At 32.9% G+C, this 10,356-nt stretch overlaps 1 long non-coding RNA gene across 1 annotated transcript in view; it reads left to right on the top strand.

Moving 5' to 3' along the window:
• Positions 1 to 414: 414 nt before the first annotated feature.
• Positions 415 to 10,356, top strand: part of LOC119638219 — a 230,363-nt gene continuing 220,421 nt past the window's right edge. Inside the window, exon 1 of the long non-coding RNA XR_005247404.1 lies at positions 415 to 466. This is a non-coding gene — a long non-coding RNA (uncharacterized LOC119638219). The remainder of the gene's footprint in view (positions 467 to 10,356) is intronic.

The following is a 10,356-nucleotide window of genomic DNA, read 5'->3' as shown; positions in this document are numbered from 1 at the left end:
TATTTACCGTTTGGGCACACATTCTCCCTATCTCCTTCTTTCTTTTTCCCCTTCTTTCTGATCATTGAATTGCTACACATATAAAGGTCACTTCTTGAGCTCTTTCATATATATATACATACATATAAAATAAAACCTAAATGCTCTTATTATCTACACATTCCTTGATAAGTCTATTGTGGCGGTTGGGTAAAGAGCTCATAAGAGAAGCAAACACATTTTACTAGTAGCTATTCCATGAATGGGACACTATCCGCATCTGTTTTTACTTTACTTCTCCAAATCAAAACCGGCTTGCATTCCTTAACGGAATGCGAATTTATCTTATCATTGCAATCGTCATAGTTTAATTTATATAATAAAGAAATTGAATCTTAAAAAAATAATGATCTGAATGTCTTCTTCTATTGCAGATGGTTCCTGCAGAGCTCAGGAAAAGACGCACCAAATCCTCAAATACTATCAGGTGAGTAAAAAAAGAAGTCCATTTGAACCTTTATAAGCAATAAGCAGTGCATCAAAAGAAAAACAAAAATTGGGTGCTTGCATGTATTTTGATCAGCGATATCTACGCAAGTACCTATGATATATAAAAATTTCTAACTTTACGACGCGTATACTGATTGCTCTTTAGAATTGAATCGGTTCTTAGTTCAGTAAAATATCTTAATGAATAATATTTGATGAGAATTTTCCTATGAACTTTGGTTTCCTTCCTTGGTTACTGACTATCAGTCATTGGCTACCGCTTATGAATCAAAAAATATTCGTTTCTATATCGCAAGCTATTTGAGTTACTGCTATGTAAATGTCAAATATTCGTTAACTGATATGTTCTTAATACTGAATAGTTTCAAATCTAACTCAGGCTATCTATTTTTGCTTTCCTCCTTTCCATTCCTATCGTAAAGACAATTGCTTCTGGCGAATTGCATTAAATTTCCCTTTCTATTTACCAGCTTATACGTAAATTATCTTAGGCATCACGTATGCTGCTACTTATTGCTGCTTAATAATTATACGAATTACTTATGAAATTTATTAATTTAATTTACTGACTTAAAACGTGACATAATCTGGCTGCCTGGTAACAATTATTAAAGTATATCTGCTATCGGGTCTTATTTATTACATAAGAATAAGTTGATCTAAATATGGCTGCATAAGCAACGGTTGCAAAATTGAAAAGTTATAGAATGCCACGAAAGTGTAGACGAAGGCACGTAACGAGAAGAGATTGAATTCGTTCAACGTTAAGCTAATAATCAATATTCGTCCAGTCCGAATCCGAAACACGGAAAAACTTTCTTCCAGTAACTTTTTCCGGGTTGAAATACATTGCTCGTGTTTCATTAATAGCGTCTAACGCTAAAATACTTTTCTAAGTGAGTTACTTATAAGAAGAATTTATACTGAGTTGAACTGAGTTCTGCTTGCATCGTACGACCATATGACAGATATTTCGTGAAAGATCAGGAGGAATTGATATAAATATCTTGAATGTTTTTTGTTTTCGGTAATACGAACTGTAAAATCGGCTCTAAGATCTTAGAACCTTTTGGACAACATTGTGTTTTTTTTTGCATATAGCAAAAAAGTCGCGTTCAATTAAGAAAGGGACTGTGATTTCTTATCTATTACATACTATGAGGGCTTTTTCCATTTCCTGATGCTGAGATAAGCTCAGCGGCACTAGGCTTCTGACTCACAACAATTTTATGTTTTCTTTGGAGGTTTAAAGAATAGTTTGACTTTTCAGAAGTTGTCACTTGGTTTATTCATTACTCTTACTTCGCTTACAATTTATCAATAAATGTTAAAAACTTTTACAATACGAAAGCATTTCAAGAACCGTAGATTGATTAAAGTTACACGCTTACTACATTCAATATCAATGCGCACTCGTTCTAGTCATATTACAGCGTTGACCATATCGTTATAAGTTTACATCGAGGTTCTACAAATTGCACAAACACTTTGCCAGCTCAGAGCGTACTCTCGTTATTATTGTCTAATAATAAGTTTCGCTTCTCTCCTTATTCGCGTTGTCGCTTTCGGCTCTCCCCTGATTCTGATCTCATATTCCCAACCGGTACGATCTGTACCCCGACACGGACCCATTGCAGACACTTATTTTACGACTCTCGTCCTGTTTCTTACCATATTTCCAAGCAGAAATGTCTGTTACTGACTGGGGTTCCCTTATCTCCCGTCTTCCGTCTAGTAGTTTACTTAATCCTATTCTTAACCTAACTTAGCCCCTTAGCACTTCCCCCCCTAGAGACGAAGAACCTGTGAGGTCAAAACGGGGAGGAACGACTTTGGCTCTTCACAATATTTATCGTTCCTTTTTGTCAACTAAATTAATTTATTTTTATAAATAGTTGCATAAGACTCTCTGCTAATTTTGCGTTTATTATTAAATCTTAAAGGTATGTGTGCACACTTGTTGATGGTTCAATCTTAATTCAAATCTTTTATGCGAAATGTTATTAATTACTAACTTTCATAGTAACACATAAATTTAAGGACAACATGATACACACACACACACACACACACACACACACACTTTCATATAAAACTAAATGTTGCTTCCAATTACAAAGCCACAAATCTTTTAATGACAAATACAAACATGTGCACAAACAATTGTTAAAATATCAAGCATACATATATATATATACATATATATATATATATATATAGATGTGAAAGTTACAAACATTACTTGAACTCTTGTTAAACTTTCTAACTAAGAGTATGATGCATGCACCTTTGTGTGCGTGTATATGTATGTATATATGTGTAGAGACAAACATGTTTACATATGTGTGAATTTACTTTACTTTACTGCCTGCAAATTTGTAACATGTACACAGTATAACTTGGCCATAATTCTTGTTGACACCACATAACTTATTTCGGCCCCTAACCTAAAGTGTTAAGCCAATCAATTCATTAAGACTTTTATAACTATGTACATATGTATAATGTGTACAAGTGTACAACATTGAGTGCTCTCTCTTACGTTCATTCGTACGTACCTATACATATATTTATTAAAAATGTAAAGGATGGAGTTTTTTCTTTTTTTTGGTTTTTTTCTTTTTGGTTTTTTTTTTTGCCAAATTTTCGCAAAATTTTGTAACAAACTATGAAAAACAGTTTGGCAATTGAATGGAATGCCTTAGTAACTTAGTATATCTAAAACAAATGTATTTGTGTTTGTGGAATGGCATGACGTTACGGGTCCATACATAGTGGGTACGATCCCGTTAAATGAAATAGCAGGGTGAGAGTGAAATATATTTTGAAAATTTGCACTTATTGGCCAGATTTTGTACACTAATATGATGAGAATTTTGCGAAGAATTTTCACTGAATCTTTAATGGGCAGAGCAGTGGCTACAACGTAACGGCAACTTCAACGACAACGGCAACGAATTCATGTTGAACAGGAAAGTGAACTCAAAAGCAAAAAAAAAAAAAGGATAAAGGATATAGAACGGTATGCACACTCGTGCAGTAGTGCAGCATGAAGTGGATGATAAATAAAAGTGTCAACGCTTATTGCTGCCAAAGTGTGTTTGGCAAGAGAAATGAAAATTAAATTGTTACCGGAACGTACATATATATCTATACAGATGATTTTCAATGTAATTTTTATATATTGTTATATATATTGTTAAATCTAAAAAGTATTAAGCGCATAAAAGTTAAAATTAATAGTACTGATCTGATCTTATTGTTCTACGACAGCGTGTGAAAGCAGACACAGATACGATACGATGTTGTTCGATGGATCATGTCTAATTTTAATCAAACAAATTTTAGCACAAGTTGGCTGGGCTTTGTGAAGCTGCGTTTTTTTTCTTTGTAAATTTTTAGGATGTTAGTGATGTCAACACTTTATACTTTGCCATGTTGTTAGCTTGTTGTTAGATTATTTACCGATTACCCCCCGCTCTCTTCATTGTTTTCAATAAAATTTCCAAAAACTTGACAATTCTTAAAGCTTTTCTCACTGCTTGCTGATCAAGTCTCTTGTCGAAAAATGATTAGATTTTTATAGCACGCGTTTTTAAGATATGATGAATGAATTTTTGTAAAATATCCGTTTAGATTGAAGACAGTTCATCCATTGGTATGACATAACATCTTGCGCATAAGGATAAAAATCTCAGCATTTTTGCGCAACGTGGGGCTTAAAATGAAAGCTTTCAAATAAATTTTAAATCCCCGCGACTCTCTTAATGTGTCCCGATAATCGTTCTAACCTTGTAAGGTATATAAAAAGTACGTTAACAAGCTAAATGCGACTTATAGTTGGTTATACAAATGGTTATTAAACCGTCAAATGCATCTATTTTGCGTTGACTTCACTACCAAACTTTTACTTTGTTGAATATGTTGTTGTTTGTTTTCGATTCTTTTAGTAAATAAACATTTTTATATGTACATATATATATATATATTTTATGTAACATTTATATATATACATATATATATATATATACGTAAACATATATTTATAAATATATAAATTACTTAATACTAAGGTTTAATACTTTTTAGCATCTGTAAAGATGTATGTTTGTTTCCTCTATTAGGTATAAGGACAACAAATTTGTATAAAAGTAAAGAAAAAAAAAATTTTTTTTTTTTTCTTGATTATACACTTTGTGTAAAGGAAACGAAGCGAAAATTTTCTCAAACAATGTTGAATATTGCATATGTACGTGTGTATGCATATAGACTGGGCTATATGTGTATATTTATATTACATGCAATATTGAAAGTTTACTGTAATTTAGAGCGTGCACAAGCTCAAACACAGGCACACACGCATTACATTACACCAACACACACTCATACACACACATATATAAGGTTTAATATTAATTGCCAATGAGTGCACAAAGTTCAAATGCATGCACAAGCAGGAACTTTTCTCATACTCTGTGAAACTCTATTCCAGAGATTCTTTCCGTTTTTTTTTTTTTTTTTTTTTTTTTTTTTTTTATTATTATTATTTTTCTTCTCACATATTTTTGTTTGATACTTTTATACAAGATATTGCAGCATTTTCTTTTCGGTTACTTGAATGCATATATATATATATATATATGTATATATATATATATTTTATGGGATTGAAACAAATTTCCTGTGACATAAACTTAATTAGCTTTTATTCGACTTTTGTCTCTTTTGGTTTTATTCTTCTTCTTTGTCATTCGTTTAACTCGAGACTCCTACAGAAAAGTTCTTTAGCTTTTACTTGAAAAGTAAGTGTATGTTAGTAAAGTGTAGTTTACTGTTACTACGCAATATTTTATAAAAATGACTTAAATTTTTGGTTTCATTTTTTGAATGCGATTGTTCTCTTGCGAATAGTCAATAGTGTAGTCAATTTTCTCGCAATGACGAATTTGGCGGCTTATTGGTCTGCTGAAAAGCTACAGATTTTGATAATGCCTTTATATCTTATACATAATGAAAAATGGGAACATGATAAATGCATTTATGGGTGAACAAAAGATTTTGAATAATTGCCTCCAATATATGTACCACACAGTTTAAGTCACATTCATTTCTATTAATATTTTTTTTTTTTTAAAAGGTATTTGCGTTCGACAAATTCTTTGTTATCTCTTCTACCGACATAATTTGCTGGATGTAGGGTTGAGCCTATAAAGATAAGAAGGAAGTTAAGCTAGCTTGATGCACCCAATTTTCTCTGATTGGTAATAGATTTCTGTCGGTACCAGTTCGACAGTCTGATCCAAGTATTCTTCTACTTTAAGTTATCAAAGAAATAATGGCTTCTTGTTATGGGTTTTTCTTAATTCACTATTAGTTTAGCGATATATCAAAGATTGATTGCTTTTCCTGAGTTTCATAGAACGTGAGTCCTGGTCTTTATTAAAAAGCGTGTCCTATATAGTAGTTAATTACTTGTTGTAAGCATACTTTTCATATATCATTTTATCTCCCACTCCTAAATTTCAAAACAAAGCTAAATCTCTAGCAAGCCGCAAATAAAGCCATAAGAAAAAGAAATAACGGATAGAATTGTTCCTTGTTGTTTTATTCAAATTGATGCGGGCTATTTTTGGGTAAAATTAGTCTAGTACCGCAAAAAGGCCAACCAAGCTTTGTCTAATCTCGCCATATAACTAGTAGCTCGCTTGTGTCGAAACAACTTAATGTTCTGTAATCTCCTATAACAATTTCATCGATTATGCATCGAAATGGCCAAATATAGCACTGTCCTTCCTTCTCTATATATGTGCGTAGTAATTAAAAATTTAACAATTCTCGCGTAACGAAGTACAAATAGTTTGACTTTGAAATTAGAAAAAAAAAGAACGGTACACATACATATGCACTTGATTATTAAATTCTCTATAAAATGTCAGTTATTTGGCATTTAAAATTTCTTTTTTATAGAGAAATATTTTTTGACCCCATTCAATGAAGCGAAAAGAAAAAGTCAAAAAATGTTGAATAAATTTCTTTGTCATAGTTAATTGATACTGAAAGCGGCTGACAAAACGTTTCATGAAAGGAAAAGACAAAGTTCAACTCGTCATGGCTAGAAGGCTACATGCCTTTGTCAGATAAAGCGAAATTGCTTATTAAAAATTAAATCAGACAGTTGTGAGAAAATTTTCTTTGGTCGTACGGTCTAACAGTACGCAAAAAAGTGTTATCGAAACAGAACGGTATTATTAATAATAATTAAACGTAAAGAAGTAACTTACTGTTCAACATCAATGCCCGTTTATTCAAAACTCGCCCTTAGAAGAGATCGACACAGAGCTGTTGGATTTGATTAAACAGGCGAAAGGACACCAGGGTAAATGCTTACAGATTATAGCTAGCGAGAATTTTTCCTCACCAGCTGTGTTACAACGTTTAAGTTCATGTTTACATAACGAATACTCCGAAGGCCTGCCGGATAAAATTTATTACAGAGGAAATCAGCTCAATGCCAAAGTTGTATTGTTAGCAAAACGGCGGGCTTTAGAGGCTTTTAGATTAAGCCCTGAGAAATGGGGTTGTTAACGTGCAACCTTATTCTGGATCATCCGAAAGTTTGGCTATATATACGGGATTATTGCAATCGGATGATCGCCCAGTGGTGGCCATATGACTATGGCTAATAAACACGTTTCAGCAAGATCGCTATTTTTTGAAAGCATGCCTTATAAAGTGGATTCAAGAAGTGTTCTTATTGATTATGCCGCTTTGAAGGTTTCTGCCAATTTACTGAAACCAAAACTTATAGTTGCTGGTATTACTTATTACTCACGTTGCTTGGATTATTCCCGTTTCCGGGAAATTTATGACCAACACAACGCATATTTATTTGCTGATATTATCTCCTGACCTTATCCCGTCAACTTTCGAATATTGTGATGTCGTAAGTGCAACTACGCATAAAACACTGCGTAGCCCACGTGCTGGCTTAGCGAAACAAAAATCACCATTGTCATATGACATTTCCAAACTTATGATTTAAATCTCCTTGTATTGCGGATGAGTTGCATTGTCAACAGCATAGAGACCCAGAGTTGTATTTTGTTTATAAAAAATTGGTGACTCGATCGTTGTCTACATTGTATAATTTTACATTTTCCACTAAATCTTGCACGTTTTAGTTTGTTGTACAAACATTTCGATTCGCTGCCAGCAGACAAGTCTCCGCAGAAGCATATGTACTTCGGAATCGTACAAATTCTCGAAATTCATTTCAACGTGTCATCTATCATGTGATTCTCGCAACGCTTCAATGACTGTACATATCCGACTATATTTTAAAGTAAACACAAAGTTTTCTCCAGCTTCCAGGATCACACTGCTTATATAGCCGACAACAACAGTTTAGTATGCCTTCGCAAGTGAATAGCGAATTTCGAAAATTGTTCATAAATCTTGTAGGCAAAGTGATCCGACGGTATTGTAGATTTTCCGATATGCACGTGGATTTGTGTGATTTACATAATTGGCCTTAGTTAGTTTGCCACTGCAAAGAACTGCCAAATTCACATCTTTATTATCTCGATTTCTTTACGGTTTAGTATTATCATAAAAGCAGTGGGCATGATCATTGTTTTTTTTGTGACGCAGATCCCATTTTGACTTCTTGTCAGGTTCACCAAAGTCCCATTTGACGATAATCGAACTTGTATCTTTTCCTGATCATCATTTACCTTCTGGTATAATATCATCCGTCCCCGTAATTTTCGACATTTCATATGCACACACACACACCCGATTTAGTATACTGAATTTGCAAATCTAGACGCTACACTCATACAGTAGTTAAATATCTGAGATCACTTTCAAAATTTCAATATAATACATTTTATCAATAATTTCTCGCTTAATAGCTAACGATATGAATTTTATTTTGAATTAACTCTTGCTACCCTTCAATTCGTCCGGTGATGAGCATCGGCACCAAAACGTGCATAATTAACAATTTAAAATAATTTCGTGCGCTAAAGTTAACTATAATTTTCTCATTTTCCACATGACGACATCCATTCACAAATGCTTTTAGTTCGCTTTGCAATTATGTTCAAATTTATAATCAACTCTCCACATATTTTCTTGTCCATGTATATGTCTTCGCAAATAATATGACATTTTATTGAAATAACTTTCATATTTTCTTTGAAAACAAATGTAATTAAATTCCTGTCAACGCTTATCGTGAAATATATAGCGAGCGAAAAAAGAAAATTGCATTCGACATAATTAAAAATAATTCACTGCACAATTTCGATGGTCGCACACAAAACTAAGAAATGAAAATTTTCGTGATCATATGTGAGGAGAAACGCAAAAAAAGCTTCCTTTTTTTTTTTACATGAATCCTTAGTAATATATACAGAGCGAAGAAGACTGAAATAATAATAATCATAGAGAAATAATAGAAAATTCGCTTAACTTATCGTACCGATGCATTCAAATACGAAATGTGTGCATTAACAAGAATGCGCAACAACTCATAAGAGGGATAGAGTTGTGTGTTTTTTTGAGGACTTTCAACGGAACCATAGTGTAGATATTTCCACTTGACGTTGAAGGTAACTTTGTAGTTTTTATTTAAATTTAACATAACTTAAGTAAGTTGTAATACAATTTATTTTGATTATATACTAAAGGAATTTATTTATTGTTCGTGTGATGTGTTTTTGCCAAGTTATAAAATTCAGTTAAAGACAGATCTTATGGATGGCATCCTCAACGATTTATTGAAACTAACGGTTGATTAAGTTTAATTAAATTTTGAGACTTGTCTAAAGACGATAAGATATAGTGGTCATTCTCTATATATATAGTGCAAGACTAAGTTCTCGTAACTTGCAAAAGTGAACTTGAAGTGTTCAGCAATCCAACTGCTAAGTTGAATAGAACTGAAAAGTTAAGTTGACAGCAACTCTATATCTAAACACTGCATACTTACTCTAGTTACTAAAACAAAAGGAAAGATTTTGCCAATATCATTGCAATCCTCCGTTCTCTTTTTCTTCATTTATTACTAATCCATTATTGGATATAAGCGATCACATGCGTTTTTTGTTTTCTTTTTACAGTTCATGATATTATTGTGTACTAAGTTATATTATTAAGTAGAGTCTCAAAATCTTCTCAGCTCTTTGCTGTGTGTACTATTTCACCTATGGTTCTCAGCCACGTTCAGTTTCGAATATCACGCAACCACGACATTTGTTTTCAGGTCCTTCGAAATATCTTCCACTATTAAGTATAGAAGTTTATAGTTTTTCCTGCGTATCCTGCAGCTGTTCTTCTTTTCAATACACTTGGCCTTTCAGCTTTTGTGCGGTTGTTGTGTAGTAACAATAATTTAGTTTTTTTAGCTTTGTGATCATAATAAAAGACTTAATTTGTTCTTGATCGCTTTTTCGGTCCGACATATATTAAACAAAATAGTTTCGAGCTGCAAAAGTGTATTCAGGACGACTCTTGCAACAAGTGGCCAAAAGATGGCATTTTCGGGTAATCTTTAAACCGTTGAACACAAAACCAACAATTAGGATAATGGACCCAGTCATCATCATAAGTCTCTGAACGTATTTGTTGGGATTCGGCAGAGCTTTGAGCGCTCCATGATTGGCATGGTTATACGCTTAACAAATCAATAATATTAATATAATAAATGGAAAACTGTCATTTTATGTAGGGAAGGGTCAAAACTATTGAATTCAATCGGTATCTCCCATTAAGTGTTTACTTGATTTCGTCTTCTCTTTGACATAAATCGTAACTTTGCAAAAATACTTTTAGAGAAGACAATGTGGTACTATCTTCCTTCAG

Source organism: Glossina fuscipes, unplaced genomic scaffold (genome assembly GCF_014805625.2).
Source record: "Glossina fuscipes isolate IAEA_lab_2018 unplaced genomic scaffold, Yale_Gfus_2 85, whole genome shotgun sequence".
NCBI lineage: Eukaryota > Metazoa > Arthropoda > Insecta > Diptera > Glossinidae > Glossina > Glossina fuscipes.
This window is presented reverse-complemented; position numbering and strand designations above follow the sequence as displayed.